Here is a 19127-nt window from a genome sequence, read left to right on the forward strand (position 1 = left end):
CTTTCCGACCGTCGGTCGAAGTCGAAACATTGGTCCTTCGAGCCGGATCGCGAGAAAGTGTACGGTGCCACATTGAGAACGGAAATATCTACTATCATGGCGGGGGTAGAGGCAATCGAAAGCCAACTCCAAACGAAGCGAGCCATCGGACGCAGTCTTCTCAATCTGAGGAAGCTGGGGAAGGAGAAATGGACCAAGGCCACACTGCGTACTAGAATCGCCCACCTGCAGGACCACTGGCAGAAATTCAACACCGGAAACGACCGAGTCTGCTCCATCATCCCTCCCGCGGACCAGACCAAGATCCCGTACTTCTCCGAGAATCAGTTCGAGGAAACGGAGGAAACATACTTGGAGACCCTGGCGTTCATGACGTCTCAGCTCGACGATTTGACCAGCGTCCCCGTAAGTCACCCTTCAAATCATTGCGACGGGCAAGTGCTTCCGCCTGTACCAGCCGATCAGCTTCCGCGTTTAAACTTGCCAGAATTCGATGGCCGATACGCGACGTGGGAATCGTTTCGCGACCGTTTCACCGCCCTCATCATCAAAAACCCATCGCTTCACGACGTATCGCGCCTCCATTACCTGACGTCGTCCCTCACGGGTCGCGCTCTCGAATGTATCGAAAATATTCCCATCACCGAGGATAATTTCACAGTTGCCTGGACTGCTCTAATGAAGCGCTACCAAAATCCGCGACGTCTCGTTACCGCACACCTTCAATCATTGTTCGACCTGCCCGCGCTTTCTCACGAGTCGGCGGCCGACTTACAAAGACTTCGCGATCGCGTCTGCGTCATCACCGCGTCGCTGAAAAATCTAGGACGGAAACCGGAAGATCTCTGGAACGATATCCTGGTCCATCTGGTGTCCCAGAAGCTGGACACTTCGTCGCGCAAAGCCTGGAAACTGAAAATCAGCGACGACGTTGCACCGCCGGCCTTCGAGCTGCTGTCGAATTTCGTTGATTCTCGCGTTCGTGGGCTCGAAGAATTTTCCGAAAGTGTGTCCATTACCGCCGCGGTGTGCCCCGTCGCGACGACTCAATCGGTCGTTGACCATGCCCACGTGCATGCCGTCACAGCGTCTCAAACGTCGACGAAACCGTTTCCGCCATGCCCGATGTGTCGAGCATCTCATTTCGTAAGCGCATGCCCGCAGTTCACGGCGCGGAACCCTCACGAACGGCGCGAGCTCATCAATAAATTCAATCGTTGTTTCAACTGTTTGAGCAACGCGCATACCACTTTGGACTGTTCAAGCAAATATTCGTGTCGCGTATGTCACCGACGACACCATTCTCTCCTACACGAAGACGTAGCACCGTCAGCATCCGAAAACTCCGCGCCCGTATCGGTGGGGTCCGAGGTCAGCGCTCACCTCGCGTCTACTCGCGGAAAACCACGCTCCGCGATCTTATTGGCCACGGCGCTTGTAAAAATAAGCGTCTCCTCCGGTCGTTGCGTTACTATCCGAGCCCTGATCGACCAAGGCTCCGAAACAAGTTTCATAACCGAAGCGATGGTGCATATCCTGCGAGCAAAGCGCACCCGCGTCAATACTTCGATTTCAGCGGTCGGCAGCGTCCACGCCGGGACCGTGCGTCACGCCGTGCATCTCCAGATAGCCCACCGCTTGCACGCGACTCCTGCGGTGTCAACCGTCGCCCTCGTGCTCCCTGCGCTTTCAACGTACGCGCCGAAACGTATCCACGAGTCGCGAGTTCTAGCGCACCTTGCGGATTTGGAATGGGCCGACCCCGACCCGTCAAACCGATCCGCGATCCACTTGATTCTCGGCGCGGACGTTTACCCCAGCATCATTCTCGATGGCGTGCGGAAATGTCACAGCGGATCGCCAGTAGCACAGGAAACCATCTTCGGGTGGGTCATCTCCGGACCCACAGCGTGTCAGTCCGACGAGTCGGATACAGTCCATGCTGCCCGTGGCAATTCCCGCGAGTTCTCAACAATATCCATGCATCATTGCATTCAAGACGATCCGCTCTCGCACTCTAGTGCTACCGCGCATTCGCTCGCGCCTCCGCTCTCGCACTCGTGTGCTCCCGCGCATCCGGTTGCGCCACCGATCTCGCACTCTCGTGCTCTCCCGCGTCCGGTCGCGCCTCCGCTCTCGCACTCGTGTGCTCCCGCGCATCCGGTCGCGCCTCCAATCTCGCACTTTCGTGCTCCCGCGCATCCGTTCGCGCCTCCGCTCTCGCACTCTCGTGCTCTCGGGCGTCCGGTTGCGCCTCCGCTCTCGCACTCGTGTGCTCCCGCGCATCCGGTCGCGCCACCAATCTCGCACTCTCGTGCTCTCCCGCGACCGGTCGCGCCTCCGCTCTCGCACTCGTGTGCTCCCGCGCATCCGGTCGCGCCTCCGCTCTCGCACTCTCGTGCTCTCGGGCGTCCGGTTGCGCCTCCGCTCTCGCACTCGTGTGCTCCCGCGCATCCGGTCGCGCCACCAATCTCGCACTCTCGTGCTCTCCCGCGTCCGGTCGCGCCTCCGCTCTCGCACTCGTGTGCTCCCGCGCATCCGGTCGCGCCACCAATCTCGCACTCTCGTGCTCTCCCGCGACCGGTCGCGCCTCCGCTCTCGCACTCGTGTGCTCCCGCGCATCCGGTCGCGCCACCAATCTCGCACTCTCGTGCTCTCCCGCGTCCGGTCGCGCCTCCGCTCTCGCACTCGTGTGCTCCCGCGCATCCGGTCGCGCATCCGGTCGCGCCACCAATCTCGCACTCTCGTGCTCTTGCGCAACAGCTCGCGCTTACGCTCTCGTGCCTAGGCTCTCGCGCACTCGCCTCCGCTCTCGCGCACTTGCAATTCATCTCCACATTATTTCTGTGACCCGTCAAAAGCGCAGCGCCCGCAACGTATATTCAGCTCCGTTCGGCTGCGTTCGAGCGTGTTCGTTCCCAGCCTCGTCTCCCTCGCGCCCCGCGCGTGATTCAAACGGTTTGCGTCTCGTTGCACCCGATGCGTTCCGTCACGGCGGGCGGCGCTCGCGCATTTTATACAGCGACCAGCGTATTTTATTCATTGTACAAACCAAGCGATTACGGCGACACCGAGTTGCCTCTCATGCGTGCGTTCTGGGTTTAGCGTTACCGGGCATTGTAAAACGCACTCCCACTATCGTTTACGTTTTTCCGTTTCTTTTTTTTTTTTTTGATACGTTGCGTTTCGAAACTGTGTTTCGAGGCGGGCGGTATGTTCGGGATTCGAATCGAGAGGTTTGCCGGTCGATTGGGACACGCTGGGTTTTTCTACCTATTTCAAGAACACACGCCGTGTGTTATTATTTTCGACACCGCGTTCTCAACGGCTCGCCGTCGTGACCCGTAAACTACCTCGATTCGAATCCCGAAACAATCGACTCTGCGATCGATCCGCCAATCGCGGACCACCGCGTTCGTCGACTTGGGCCTATTCGGGAACCCCCTCGGCGAAGCGGAGACTCTCTCTCTGGTTCATCGCGCACAGAACCACTCTGGTTCAAAAACTGTTTGTAACACCTGCGTTTCTGGAATTCACGCGTGTCAGAGCCGTGCGCGCTCCACTTCTTTCATATCAATAAATCAACGTTCGTCATTGATCTCCATCACATCGTCCACCGCGAGTTTTCTTTTAATCCTTGTGTCGTGACCGTTACCTTTCCTCGCGCGTCCAAACCTGGGCGATCCCGGCACTCAGGCTTTCCGACCGTCGGTCGAAGTCGAAACAGTTATGAATACGTGGTAACTCCGTTCGGTCTCAAAACAAGTAGTGCAAGTCTGGTTAGAGCTCTGCGACAAGTGTTACACGGCATGGAAGGATTCGTTACCAACTTTATCGATGACATCTTATGCTTTTCAAACACGTTCGAAGAACACATACAACACTTACAAGCATTGCTAGAAAGATTACAACAGCATAACTTAACGATCAATTTAGAAAAATGTCGCTTCATGAGGCGAGAATTGAAGTTCCTGGGACACGTGCTATCCACGGAAGGATTGAAACAAGATCCGGAAAAATTAACAGCAATACGAGAGTTCCCTGCTCCACGCAACCTGAAGCAGCTGCGGGGTTTCCTAGGCCTGATCAATTATTATAGTAAATTCACGGATAAACACGCCGAAGTAACAACACCTTTACTAACTCTGATGAAAAAGGGAACGCGCTGGACATGGAACGAAAAGCTACAAACAGCATTTGAGAATACAAAACAAACATTTTGTAAAGAAGTCGTGCTGCAATACCCAGATGCAACCAAGGAATTTTTCTTGGCCACTGATGCAAGCTTCGCGGCCATCGGAGCGGTAATCGAGCAAAAAGATGCGCAAGGAAAACTGCGTCCAATTGCATTCGCAAGTAGAACACTGAAGGGTCCAGAGCTGACGTACTTTACAACAGAGAAAGAGTTGTTAGCAGTCGTATGGGCACTAGGGAAATTTAGAACATATCTGTACGGAGCAAGAACGATCCTGTTAACAGATCACAAGGCTATAACCTTCCTCGTGAATAGTAAATTGCTAAATCAGCGGTTGACTCGATGGATTCTGTCAATTCAAGATTATCGCGTTGAGATCCAATACCGACCGGGAAAGGAAAACATACCGGCGGATGTAATGAGCCGATCGTTCCACGAAGTGGGCAAAGATACCACAAACCGCGAAACACGGATTCCCATCCTCACAGCGATAGCGCGCACGATGTCAACAACGCTATTGAAAGCTCTTAAAAATTTGTCGGAATGGCAGCAAAAAGACGAGAAGACACGTACTGTGATCGAAAAATGTCAACGACAAGACAAAAGGACCAAGGGTAAATACTGCATTCAAGAAGACATACTATACAAAATAGATCAAAAGGGTAAAATAAGAGCGGTGATTCCCTCGCAATTACACGAGGAAATGATCAAGGAAGTACACGAGATGTACGCGCATCTTGGCAGCGATAAAACAAGTGCTCTGATCGCAGAAAGCTTCTATATCACGAAGCTGAACCGACATGCCCGTAAAATGATAGCCGCCTGCGATACGTGCCAGAGAGTCAAAGTGTCAACTCACGCACTCCACTTTGACTTACAAACAATTTTACCAAAAGGTCCATTGGAAATTGTATCAATTGACTACTATGGCCCACTACCAACTTCAAGGGGGGGCGTGAAGCACATCCTGGTCATGGAAGATCTATTCACAAAATTCGTAAAATTATACCCGGTAAAGAATGCAACTACAGCGATAACCATAGGCCGAATATTCAAGAGCTACATCCCAGCATATGGAAAGCCCAGAAAATTGCTAACAGACCATGGGACACAATTCACATCGAAAAAATGGACACAGAAACTGCAAGAGGAGGATATCCAGCACATCCTATCATCAGTCAGACACCCTCAGAGCAACCCAGTCGAGCGAGTGAATCGCGAAATCGGGAGAATATTCCGCACACTTGCAGCAAGTGCACATACATCATGGGCAACATGGGTAGGAGTAGTAGAGACATGTTGTAACGAGGTGATGCATGAAAGCACAGGATTCACACCTATGGAACTGTTTCTTAAAAAGGCTCCGACACGACCGTGGACGAAATGGCTCGACAAAAATATAAGGGACCAATCAACAAGTAACCTTGACGACAGCGACAAGTTACACCTGGCTTTTCGCAACATGACACGCAAAGCACAGAAAAGATGCGAGAGAGCTAATGCAGGAAAAACACACACACACTATAACATTGGTGAGAGTGTGTTACTTAGAACAAATCCCGTGTCAAATGCGGCAGAGCGAGAAATCGCGAAATTTTTCCATCTATACGAAGGTCCATACGAACTAATAGAAAAAAAAGGCCCAGCAACGTACGTGTTACGAAGACCTCAGTCGAACGAAATCCGAGGTACATTTCACGCAACAAGCCTACGTCGTTACCATCAACAGCAAGAGAACACCGTGAAATGTAAACAAGACGAAGAAAGGGAAGAAACACGCAGTACAATTCTACAATGAGGGAAAATTCATAGAATACCCCACTTATCCCCGTGGGTATAAGTACAAGGGACCTCGGACGAAATTCACAGTTTATCATGGAAAGCGAAGTCAAAACCATGTCAACGAGGAACACTACGTGCGACAGGGCCACGCAAGCCTACGCGGCCTGGGCGATGATGTCGAAAGCAACGCAGACAGGAATGGACCTGCGGTACCATGAAATTCAAAACTATCTAAATAGGAAAAGAGGTTAAAGCGCTTACTTAACAATTTTGAATCAAACCACAGGTATCATCACTCCCCAGTCAAAGAGTTGACAGTAAGAACAGCGCGGCCATGGAGTTGCAACAGATATCGGCGATTCCGGGCAGGCGTGGCGACACAAGCCACCACAAAAAAAAGAAGCCAACATACGCAGACACCACAGAAGGGTCCAGCGGAAGACGGCGGCAAAAAGCGGAAAAAATCCACCTACATTTCCACGGTGACGAATCCGCCCGCAGAAGACCAGGAAGCGGACCTGTCGTGGGAAGTGATCCCTGAGTTCGTCGAAGCCGCGAGCAGGAGGGTATGCGGAGACGAACCAGTACACCCATTCACACCAGCAGAGGACAAAATGGAACGCTCTTGGGAGATCATACCGATGGAACGCGAGCAACCGGTCGAAATTCCATCCCTCAATCCGAGAGACCCACTGGGCCTACTGTCCTTGACCGAGGAACTGATAACCAACCTGCTGGAGATGCCAGAGCAACAGCGGGATTAATGGAATGTTCCAGTGCAATTTTTTTTCTCGTTCCTCGTTCTCGGTTCTCTTCTTCGGTGCCTGGGATGAGCAAAAGTGAAAAGTGTTGTTTTTTATATTAGAGCTCTGTGCAAAGTATTTTTAGTTTGTTGCAATGCCAAATCGGCAGCACAGAAGTTAAGTTGATTTTCTTTTCCCTTTGTGAATACATAATCATAGTTGCAAAAAAAAAAAAAAAAAAAAAAAAAAAAAAATTCCTTTTGCTCATTCTTAATAGTCACATATATAAAGCCGAATAGTGGGCGTGTGTGTGTTGGACAGGCGCGGGTGTGTGATCTGTGCATTGCGTGTGTGTGTTTTCGTAATGCTAATACAGCGCAAGTTTACTGCGTACTTGCATCTGCATTAGCAATTCACAGTGGGGGGCATATGTAACCGTACCAATTACATATCGAGTGAGAGCGAGAGGGACTATCGCGAATCCCCACCACAGCGTGTCGCGACAAGATCTGCGATCCTTGTCAAAATAAAGGACCGCAGATTATCATCGCTAATTAGGATGCGCGCGCACCGATCCCCACTCGATACAGATCGAAGGAGGTCGATGCGCGAAGCAAATTCATCACTCTACGTCTGGAAGCGGGTCTAATAACACGCGACTCTAATAGATCCGGCGAAAACCGGTACTCGTTCGAGAAGTCAAACCGACTTCGCATTTCTAGTCAAACCGCCTAGATTGCCTTCGTCTTGTACGCGCCTCAAACCGAGGAGTCACAAGTACAAACCGTACTGTGGCACAGCCGAGATTAATAACTATTATCGTGTGTAACGATCGTGTCGGCGTAGAGTCAAGTGTAAAGGTAACGTACGAGAAGACGGCAATCTAATAGGAACTGTCGATAGATAGAGTCGTGTTATTATTATTAAAATCATAATTGAACGACAGAAGGATTTAGTACGACTCTTATTTGCGATTCTAGAACCGGAGTGGGATCAGGCTCGCTTAATAGCGCAGACGAATTCACTCTTTCGGTGAAGCCTAGTAAAAGGAGTCTTGTACGTGTCGGCATATATGTGCTTCTCCGAGAAATCGGCAGAGTACGTATGTGATACGACGGTCGTCATCTGTCGGGTTTTTACACGTTCAAAGGACAAAAGTGATTATGTACTGTGTTGATTTACTATTCCAGAACCGGAGTGGAATCAGGCTCGCTTAATAGCGCAGAAGGATTCACTCTTTTGGTGTTGCATAGTAAAGAGGCGCTTTGTACGTGTTGGCATACAGCATACTTCTCCGAGCAATCGGCAGAGTATCTATGTGTTTCGACGGTCATTTGTTGTCCGGATTATAAACTGTAGAATTGATTAGCACAATACGAGTGACTAGACACTGAACCGGAATACAAACGGGCTCACCGCTTGGTGCAGAAAGGGTGTATTCTTTTGGTGAGGCAAAGGTGACGAGTATTGTGCGTGTGAGCAGGGGCGATACCTCTCCGAGGAGTCGGCAGGGTACGCTCGTGTTATAACGATCGAGTCTAGCAGTCCATGTACGTTTAACATCTAAATCCAGATCAATAACGATTGTTGAAACAATTCCAGACGTAGCGTCTCGTGGGTGTACTGGGAGCGTGGCTATAATTTGAAGTATCGCGTTTGGCGACCGTATTTGTAGTGGGAGTTTTCGGTAAAGAATATATTATCTTGCCTGCGTGCAAGTTTCTTTGATAATCGCATTTAGCGAACGTCTCTTCAAGGTTTACAGTAAGAAACTTTGACTGGGTGGAAACCCTAATTTGAAGTATCGCGTTTGGCGACCGTATTTGTAGTAGGAGTTTTCGGTTAAAAATATATTATCTTGCCCGTATGCAAGTTTCTTTGATTCGCGAGCGAAACCGTATCCGTCACGGTTTATACATTTTCATTATATATTACATAGAACGGTTCCTCGGAAAACCTTTGTATTTCGGAGAAGTAGGGTTACCTCACGGTATTGATTTACAACACTGAGTATATTAGTTGTCGGCGAACAAATGTGCGACATACCAGCGTGTTGACGCCGAGAGTCTATAATCCTGACGGAAGATCTCTATATAGAAAAACCTGTATACAAAGCTTGGTACAATATACCCTACTTTTACCTCCTAACTGGTTCTCAACTTATTTATCAGATAATCCAAACCTCTCCGCTTCCAGTGCCTGGAGGCACGAACTAAACATCTTTTGTCTCAGTCAATTATCATGTTTAATTATTGATAAAGTAAATTCTGTTAAATTCAATCAATAGTAATTAAGGAAGTAACATTAATACGGTTATAGCACTTGCCATGTTGCCATGTTCTATTGCTTTACGGCGGAAGCGAAACTGAAATTCGGCTGTCGAGCCGTCGAGCGTATGAATCGCAATCTGGAGCTAGCATTCGAGTCCCCGTGCAGCGGGGATTTTTTTTTAATTTTTATTTTTCATTACTTTTTTAATTACATTTTTTAACCTTCCAAAAAATTAAAAATGTAAAAACTATGTTCAAAATATGTATTCATTTTAAATAGAAACGTTTTGTTACTGTCATAATTGCATTAATAAAAATTGGTATATGATCGAGAACAGGTTGATGGTATTTATTTGGACTGATTGGAGAATACGAAAATGCAGGAAGTATTTTTTATATAGTTTATGAAACAATTTGTAGATTTATTAGTTGTCAAACAAATAATAAAATAAATTGTATAATATATATAAATTGATTTTATACTAGCATACACAAGTTTATTTATTAAAAAATACAGTCATAACTATAATTATAATAGAATTTCATAAAATGTATATTGAGGTTATTGCAAACTCATCTTTTTTCGCAATGATGCTCTAATTTCATTGCTTCTCTCGAATGTCCATTTCCTTCCGAGACAGTGGCGTTTCTAGCAGGTGTAAATAAAAAATGTTGATATAAAATGTATCATAATTAAACTACAATTATTCTAATAACGTGGAATGTAGTACATATTAAGTTTTAGTTACCCGGATTTTCTTCTTCGACGTTAAGCACTCTTTACTGCTTCTCGTAATTTACGTATATGCAACATTAGGGTGGACCTTATTTTTCGACCATGAAATTTTTTTGGTCCCGTAAACCAGAATTGTGACAAATGTTGAGAAAATGGTCTGGAAAAATTTTGGGGCCGTTTGAATAATGGGAAAATGAGTTTTTAATGGAAAATGGGAATTTTTTAAATCTTGACATAAATAGACGTTATGATATATCGTTGAATTTGTCTTTTTTCTCTTTAAGAATCCATATATAGCATAAACAGTTGTTGATAGAAAAAACATCCGTGACCTTGAAAACTTTAAATAATGACTTCGAAAAAATTTTTTTCCTTTGATACTATATCCACCTCCTTATATACTACAACTTTTGTTTGAAGAGTTTTTTCATATATACATAACTGGCAGAGATATTACATATAAATAAATTCATTAATACGATCCAATCTACAAAAGAACAAGAAAGCGAGCTAATAAAAACGTGGTAAGAATAGTTCTAATATCGGAAAAAGAAGTTATTATGAATAATAAGTAGTCTGACTGAAACATGGACTGAAGGTGGTCAATGATACCGCTGAACGGGGCGTTAAACTAATGGAGGATCATAATAAAATTTTATCTAGAAACAAAGAGGAGAAATAATATATGTATACTATACAAACTGTGATGGAAAGCAGTATCCTGACGCCACAAAGCAGAATTTGTCAAAGGATTTGTAAATATTTTTTAATATAGCGAGAAACACCTGATCAATCCCTACATGATTAATTGCATTTTTAAGAGGCATTGAAGACAGCTTATTAACTGAGAGTTATTAAATTTTTCATTTTCCTCAGAGTCAGTAAGTTCTTTATTTTTCTCGGAGTCATTAAGTTTTCCATTTTTCTTGGAGTTATTAAATTTTCTTCAGTGTCGTCAAGTTTTTTCATAGAGTCATTGAAGTTTCCATTTTTCTTGGAGTCATTCAATTTTTCATTTTCTTCAGAGTCATTAAGTTCTTTATTTTTCTCGGAGTCATTAAGTTTTTCATTTTTCTTGGAGTCATTGAAAAGTCCCTCTTTGTCGTTTACGCGCTGTCGTTAAAAAAGTTCTGGTATGTTGCTAGTCTAAAAATATGATCAATGCTATTTTTCAGTTTCTCTAAAAAATCTGCATTTGTCTAATTTTTGCGTGTTTTTCAGTTTGTGTAATTAACATTTTGAACCAAAAAATCGGGAAAAAATCTCAAATATCAATTTCAATTAAATGCACTTACATGATTAAATTAATGCAAGTAAATAGGAAAAATTGACCGAAAATTGAATGGCGCAACGGCTGTTTTAATAATTCGAAGGACTACCTCGTCCGGCTAGACCCTTCATTCCAAATTGTAATATTCCAATATTTCAGTATCATTTTAAATATTTCAAGTACTATTTAAAACTATTAATGAGTTTTAACAACAAAATATTTTAAATGGAAAACTAAATTTTGACAAATAAAATACGATTATAGCAAGCTTGCTATAAATGTCGAAAACTCGAGTCTGGCCAGAGACATTATTTTCAGGAAACACTAGTCTATGATGACGAACGGAAAAAAGGGAAGTGAAGCTCGAGGGCTTCGGTCGCCGTGGAATGGAGTGAAACATTGTAACATGATACGGGTCGGGTCGGGTATATCGATGTAAAATAACACAATATTTTTTAAGAATTATTATTTTATATTAAAACGTTTGTAGCTTATTGCAACGTTGACCGATTTTGACGAAATTTTCAGAATATGTTTAATTGACACATATCTATAAAACGTATTTTTTAAATTTTCAATGTAGGCCCATATAAAGATGTTGTAAAATGCAACTTTTAGTAAGTAAGTAAATACGTATTTATTTATTTATTTCAGCCTCGTGGCCCAGAAATTGGACTTGGATTATAATTCTCGAAGCCATTCATCCCTCTATTTATCCATTCATCCGTTCCTCCACCCATCCATCCATATCGCATGCCACATCAAATACCTTATTGTCAATGTTGATCTATCCCAATCCCAATGTCTCCCCGCTAATCCCGCCTCTCTCTTGATTATCTCTTGTGATTAATTCTTTCCTTTTTTCTCTATACTCCTAACCCATTCTACAATTTCTCCCACTCTTTTCTCCTGTACTATCTTTTCTATACTTATGTTAATTTTTTCTACCCCTTCACAGTCTTCTGCCAGGTGTTTTAGTTTCCCCAAGTGTCTCTCATTTTTTCTACAATTCCGATCAGTTGCTATTTTTGAAAAAATTATTTTCACATCCTGTACTAAACTAATTGTTCTAGCTTCCCAAAAAGTTCAAATCGTATAGTACAATATTAAAGAAGTTATCATTTTTAGAGCGTCCGAAAATTTTTGCGAGTCACAGTATGTACATATATCGCACAGAACACAATTCTTCTTTCTATTAAATCGCATTTCTTAGGTCAAACAATTGCGTTTTGTAATGTATAATAACATGTAATAATAATGTAAAATGTAATAACGTTAAAAATTACTTAATATACACCCGCGGTAAAATCAGTAAGTATAACTTTCGTCCTCACAGCAGAAACGTCGAAAAAATTTTGACAATGATGTCCCACAATAAAAAAAATCTGAAAAAACTTGACGACACTGCCTGCTGTAGTACTTTATCAAGGAACCAAACAGTAGAATAGCATGTTTTCATATTTTCTAGAAATCTGCATTTTTCCGATTTTTGGGGGTTTTTCATTGTTTACGACTACAGTTTGCAACCAAAAAATCTGAAAAAATTCTATAAAATGCGTCTTAGGATCCAAAATATGTAACATTTTTTTTAGAATTTTAGAACGTATTTGAGACCGGAAAATTGCGCTCGACTGTGCAACAGGCCTAACGGTTCTGGAGAACCGATTACACTGTCCAACACCAAATTTGTTTTCAATATACTGTTGGGTCCTTCTTATAGAGTTTTTTGCGCTGATTCCGAATCTGTCCTTAATTTTTCTCCTATACGCACAGTTTTTGAAAAACATGGCTTTGAAAAAAAACATATTTTTCAACTTTAAACAAATATTGTGGTTATTATAAAAGATATTGAATTGTTCTTTACAGCAAAAGATTCTGTAGACTTTCCCGAATACAGTGATATCCATATTAATACATTATGATTGTTTAAACATGTTTAAACAATGATTAAAGACGGAGAGACACTACTTTTGCACCAATTTTTGAGGATATTTTTCAATTTATCTCAAAAAATTAGGGTCCAGCGGAAAATCGAACTATACCACGCGATAGAGCAGACTTTTATCTTGAGAAACCACCCTTTCAAGTTTGTAACGTCGACGTTTTTTTCGAACCAGAAAACAAAATAACTAATATAGAATATTAGAATGTAATGGAGAAGCGTTTGAGCATCTTCTTCAATAAAGACATTTTTTGAAAATATCTCGAGATCTAATAATTTTTTGCCATGTGTACCCCAATCATTTTTTATGTAGAATGAACAGAAGAATCGATCTGTGTAAAAAACAATATGCATTTCTATATAAAGAAATGATGCAATTGTTAATTGCACATGCACTGCTGCATCCAAAAAAAGTTAAAGACCTACAGATGTAGTTTTCTTCGAACCATTTATCTTTCTCCTTTTGCATTTTTTTGTAAATGCAATAATAACCGAGTTATGACTTGTAACAATTGCGTGAATCACCCTGTATACTTAAAATTTAAAAAATACGTTTTATAGATTTGTGTCAATTAAACATATTCTGAAAATTTCAGGGTAACCCTAAATAAAGTTATTCTTTTAAATTTTCGTAGAAAAAATTGGTTTTCAATTTGGTTTAATTAATAATAACTGTGCCTAAAAATATGAAAAAAATTGGAGACAGTATTGATGACAGTAAGTATTTCATCATTAAATTAATTTCCAAGATGGTGGCTTTTAAACTTCGATATAAAATCTGTGTTTCTTCGAAATCTTCCGGCTTTTCTATTTTTTAAAACTAGAGTTTGCAACAAAGGCTCCGGAAAAATTAAAATACTTCTATGAATATAATTTATATTATTAGAGATTTGTATATTAGTTACATATTTGATATAAAACAATATAAACTGTATGTCCTAATCCTGGCCAATGATGATGTACGATCTGATCCAGTCTAAAGATGATGTAGGATCTGATCCAGGCTAAAGATGATGTAGGATCTGTTCTAGGCTAAAGATGATGTAGGATCTGATCCAGGCTAAAGATGATGTAGGATCTGATCCAGGCTAAAGATGATGTAGGATCTGTTCTAGGCTAAAGATGATGTAGGATCTTGTCCATGCTAAAGATGATGTAGGATCTTGTCCATGCTAAAGATGATGTAGGAGCTGATCCAGGCTAAGTACTAGACTAGGGGGCAGCACTATATGGGCACGGCCAAAACCCGGGCGTGAGCACTCTCATATACTCTCTGCTGCTATTAAAGACTGCCAGCCTTACGGGAGTTGGCGAGCCTAAAATTTTTCGGTGTTCTCTTACGCCCTCTAGGATATATTCTGACTGGAGTGAGAAACAGGAGGCCACCGACGGCATTTCGTCGGTGCAGAAAACACTGTATCGTGTTAGCAACGCGCCCGCGCGCTACACTCACCAACGTACCTTTACTATATCCGTGTGCGCTGCTTGTGCGCTTATGCCAGCCACAATCTATTTTTAGCACTTGCCATGTTGCCATGTTGCATTGCTTTACGGCGGAAACGAAACTGAAATTCGGCTGTCGAACCGTCGAGCGTATGAATGGCAATCTGGAGCTAGCCTTCGAGTCCCCGTGCAGCGGGGATTTTTTTTTATTTTTAATTTTCATTACTTTTTGAATTACAATTTTTAACCTTCCAAAAAATTAAAAATAAAAAAACTATGTTCAAAATATGTATTCATTTAAAATAGAAACGTTTTGTTACTGTCATAATTGCATTAATAAAAATATATTAATACCTCATTATACCTATAGGTATATGATCGAGAACAGGTTGATGGTATTTATTTGGACTGATTGGAGAATACGAAAATGCAGGAAGTATTTTTTAGTTTATGAAACAATTTGTAGATTTATTAGTTGTCAAACAAATAATAAAATAAATTGTATAATATATATAAATTGATTTTATACTAGCATACACAAGTTTATTTGATCTTCTGTCTTCCTATAATAAAAAAATACAGTCATAACTATAATTATAATAGAATTTCATAAAATATTGAGGTTATTGTAAACTCATCTTTTTTCGCAATGATGCTCTAATTTCATTGCTTATAAAATGTATCATAATTAAACTACAATTATCCTAATAACGTAGAATGTAGTACATATTAAGTTTTAATTACCAGGATTTTCTTCTTCGACGTTAAGCACCCTTTACTGTTTCTCGTAATTTACGTATATGTACATTAGGGTGGACCTTATTTTTCGACCATGAAATTTTTTGGTCCCGTAAACCAGAATTATAACAAATGTTGAGAAAATGATCTGGAAAAATGTTGGGGCCGATTGGATGATGGGAAAATGAGGCGCAGCAAATTTGAAAATTTTGAATTTTTTAAATCTTGACATAAATTGACGTTATGATATATCGTTGAATTTGTCTTTTTTCTCTTTAAGAATCCATATATAGCATAAACAGTTGTTGATAGAAAAACATCCGTGACCTTGAAAACTTGAAATAATGACTTTGACAAAATTTTTTTTCTCTGATACTATATCCACCTCCTTATATACTACAACTTTTGTTTGAAGAGATTTTTCATACATACATAACTGACAGAGATATTAAGGGGCGTAATTTGCATTATTCGGAAGCATACAACTGCGCATATGTATAGCTATTTTCATAGCTACATGCTGCCGAATAATGCAAATGACGCCTCGTAAACGAAAAAATAGGACTTTTGAGGCAGATAGCGCCCTAGATCGATGTTTTATCTAGCGTTTTTGACTAGTGAAAAACCCTGTGTTTGTATTATCGAGAAATGAGTAAATGAATATTTTGCAATCCTGGAAGTCTCTCTACTCCCTTATAAATAAATTCATTAATATGCTCCAATCTACAAAAGAAAAACAGTTATAATATCGGAAAAAGAAGTTATTATGAATAATAAGTAGTCTGACTGAAACATAGACTGAAGGTGGTCAATGATACCGCTGAACGGGGCGTTAAACTAATGGAGGATCATAATAAAATTTTATATAGAAACAAAGAGGAGAAATAATATATACTATACAAACTGTGATGGAATATCGACAGCAGTATCCTGACGCCACAAAACAGATTTGTCAAAGGATTTTTAAATATTTTTTAATATAGAGAGAAACACCTGATCAATCCCTACATGCGATTAATTGCATTTTTAAGAGGTATTGAAGACAGCTTATTAACTGAGAGTTATTAAATTTTTCATTTTCCTCAGAGTCAGTAAGTTCTTTATTTTTCTCGGAGTCATTAAGTTTTCCATTTTTCTTGGAGTTATTCAATTTTTCATTTTCCTCAGTGTCATTAAGTTCTTTATTTTTCTCGGAGTCATTAAGTTTTCCATTTTTCTTGGAGTCATTGAATTATTGCCATACTTTACCATATTGTAATCTTCTAGGTGTATTGTATAACTTCCGTAAGGATATTTTAATGATATTATCGATACATATCTAAGTTCATTCGGAGAAAATTCGTTAAAAAGCTAGAAATATTGTCTTTTAAGTTTTTCACATTAAACGTGCATTATTCAAGCTTTAATACATATAAAGAGCAGGCACGTGTTTGGCGAATATACCTAATGTAGTTCTAAAAAAACCAAGTATATTAAAAATCAACGTTATAAGTTAAGAAGGAAAGCCATTATTACCATGATCTATGTCATAAGAACGCAGAGTATTTGAATCTCGGATAACGCAATAACTCGTCCGCCCGAACTTGTTCGATTCTTTTCGTACCCACCCGACGAATTCGAAGTCGAATCGACGGGCCGCCGGACTTTTTGCGACCCGACCCGACCCGAACCCGAACATCGAGCGGCCCGCACATCCCTAAATTATTTATAATTATAAATATATTATATTAAATGACCTATTATAATAACCTATATTAGGTAATTATGATCACACTTTAAATAAGTAAATATGGCTCAAATTGTGCCGTATTTAGGCTCATTTTTGTTAATAATAAAATAATGCTTTAGGTTTTTAGAACACTTATATAATATATTCTGTTTAATATAATGAACATTAACTTGCTGAACACGTGTGTCTCTTTCGTAACCATACTTCGATCTACAAACCTATAGATCTCTCTAACAGATGTCGCTCATCCACACACACTCTGGCGGTCTGCGCACGCACTCTGCATAATACATGCATACTTCCATATCCAACACGCTTCCTTAGGCTTGTATTATGCGCTTCCTTAGTTTCATTACTGTCTATTATATAATACCTAACATATTCCTAAATTTAACAAATTTAATTCTACCTAGCGACTTTGTAAGTAGGTCTGCTACATTTTCCTCTGAATCTATCTTTATAATGTCGATCGTTTTGTTTATATAATTTTCGTTTACAAAATGAAAATGTACTTCTATGTATTTGGATTTCTTTGTCAAATTTCCGTTCTTCGCAATTATTATCGCACTAGAATTGTCTTCATATATTTTAATGGGAGTTACTAAATTTATCTTAAATGTTTTTAAGATTCCTTTTATCGTTTTCACTTCTGTTACGGCCTCTGATAAAGCAATGTACTCTGCAAAAGTTGAAGATTTTGCGACAGAATTCTGTTTATGTGATCTCCAAAATATCACATTTCCATACACACGTATAATCACTCCGGACGTAGATTTCCGATCTACATTATCTCCTGCCCAGTCCGCATCAACGTAACAATCAACAACCTCAGCATTACAATATTGTTTGTATACTAATTTTAAATCTTTTGTTTTGTATAAATACTTCAATATTCTTAACGCATATTTGAAATGTGTCTGATCGAAACAATTTTGAAATCTGCTTAGGTAACTGACACTAAACGCTATATCCGGTCTCGTGCCGGATCCAATATATAACAAAGCTCCTATGAGATTACGATACATTATATTAGGATTTATTTCTTTAGCTGGCTCTAACTTTAGATTAGTTTCCATCGGCGTGTTATATAGTTTCGCATTTTCAACTCCGTACTTCTTTGCTACAGTCTTTATATAATTCTCTTGACTTAGAGTCATTACATTTTTGTCTAAATAATTATAATCGATGTCTATTCCTATGTAGTTCTTTACCTTTCCCAGATCCTTCATTTTAAATTTGCTTGCTAACTTAGTTTTAATATCACTAATCGTTTTCCTATCTTTGGCACAAATGAGTAAATCATCAACATACAATAAGACATAAGCCTGTGCATTATTATTCGCTTTGGTATAAATACAATAGTCGTATTCATTTCTCTTGAAACCTAATCCTCTAATATAATCATCAAAGCATTCGTACCAGGCTCGTGGGCTACCTTTCAAGCCATACAAAGCTTTACGTAATCTATATACCTTCTCACTCTTATTTTGAAAACCTAACGGTTGCTTCACATACACCTCCGAGGTAATCTTACCATTTAAAAACGCAGCTTCAACATCCATTTGTTCCACTAACAAACCGTTGTAGCAGCAGTAGGACAGCAGTAGTTTCAGTGTCTGCATCCTAGTTACTGGGGAATAGATGTTTTCCAGTTCTCCTTCCTGTTGGAAACCCTTGACAACTAGTCTTGCCTTGTAGAGTCCTCCTGATTTCCTTGCATACACCCATTTCACGTCTAATGCTTTCTTGTCAGGTGCATATACCAAATCCCATGTTCCATTCTTTTCTATGTTTTCCATCTCCTTTTCCATTGCTCTTTTCCAATACTCTGCTTCATTGCAATTTATCGCTTCCTGAAACATACTAGGTACACTTAAATCAGTATAATTTGCATAAATGTGTGGGTCACCAAATCTATCTGGAGGTTTGCGGTTCCTTTCTGACTTCCTTAATATTCTCTCTTCATCCTTGAGTTCAGGTTTTACTTTCTTTAGTGTTTTATCTTTTTCTTCTTTTTTGTCTTTTCCATCTGAATCATCTGCTGTTTCTTCTTTACATTCTATTTCTTCTTTACATTCTATTTCTTCCCTTTCTTCTCCTCTTAAACTTATACATGTTACGTCCTCTTCTACAACATCTACGTGTCTGGCTACAATTACTTTACCTTCAATTAAAACTCTATAACCGACTTCGGTGTATCCCAATAAAACTCCTAGCATGGCTTTCTTATCCCACTTCGAGGTTCTTCTGGCCTCTGGGACTCGTACAAAAATTTTACT

General features: G+C 40.9%; 1 long non-coding RNA gene across 1 annotated transcript in view; it reads right to left on the reverse strand.

Annotated features, from left to right (window-relative positions):
- Positions 1 to 13946: 13946 nt before the first annotated feature.
- The window catches only part of LOC143211088 (uncharacterized), a 50500-nt gene continuing 45319 nt past the window's right edge, over positions 13947 to 19127 (reverse strand). The window contains exon 4 of the long non-coding RNA XR_013009391.1: positions 13947 to 14211. This is a non-coding gene — a long non-coding RNA (uncharacterized LOC143211088). The remainder of the gene's footprint in view (positions 14212 to 19127) is intronic.

Source organism: Lasioglossum baleicum, chromosome 8 (genome assembly GCF_051020765.1).
Source record: "Lasioglossum baleicum chromosome 8, iyLasBale1, whole genome shotgun sequence".
NCBI classification, from domain to species: domain Eukaryota; kingdom Metazoa; phylum Arthropoda; class Insecta; order Hymenoptera; family Halictidae; genus Lasioglossum; species Lasioglossum baleicum.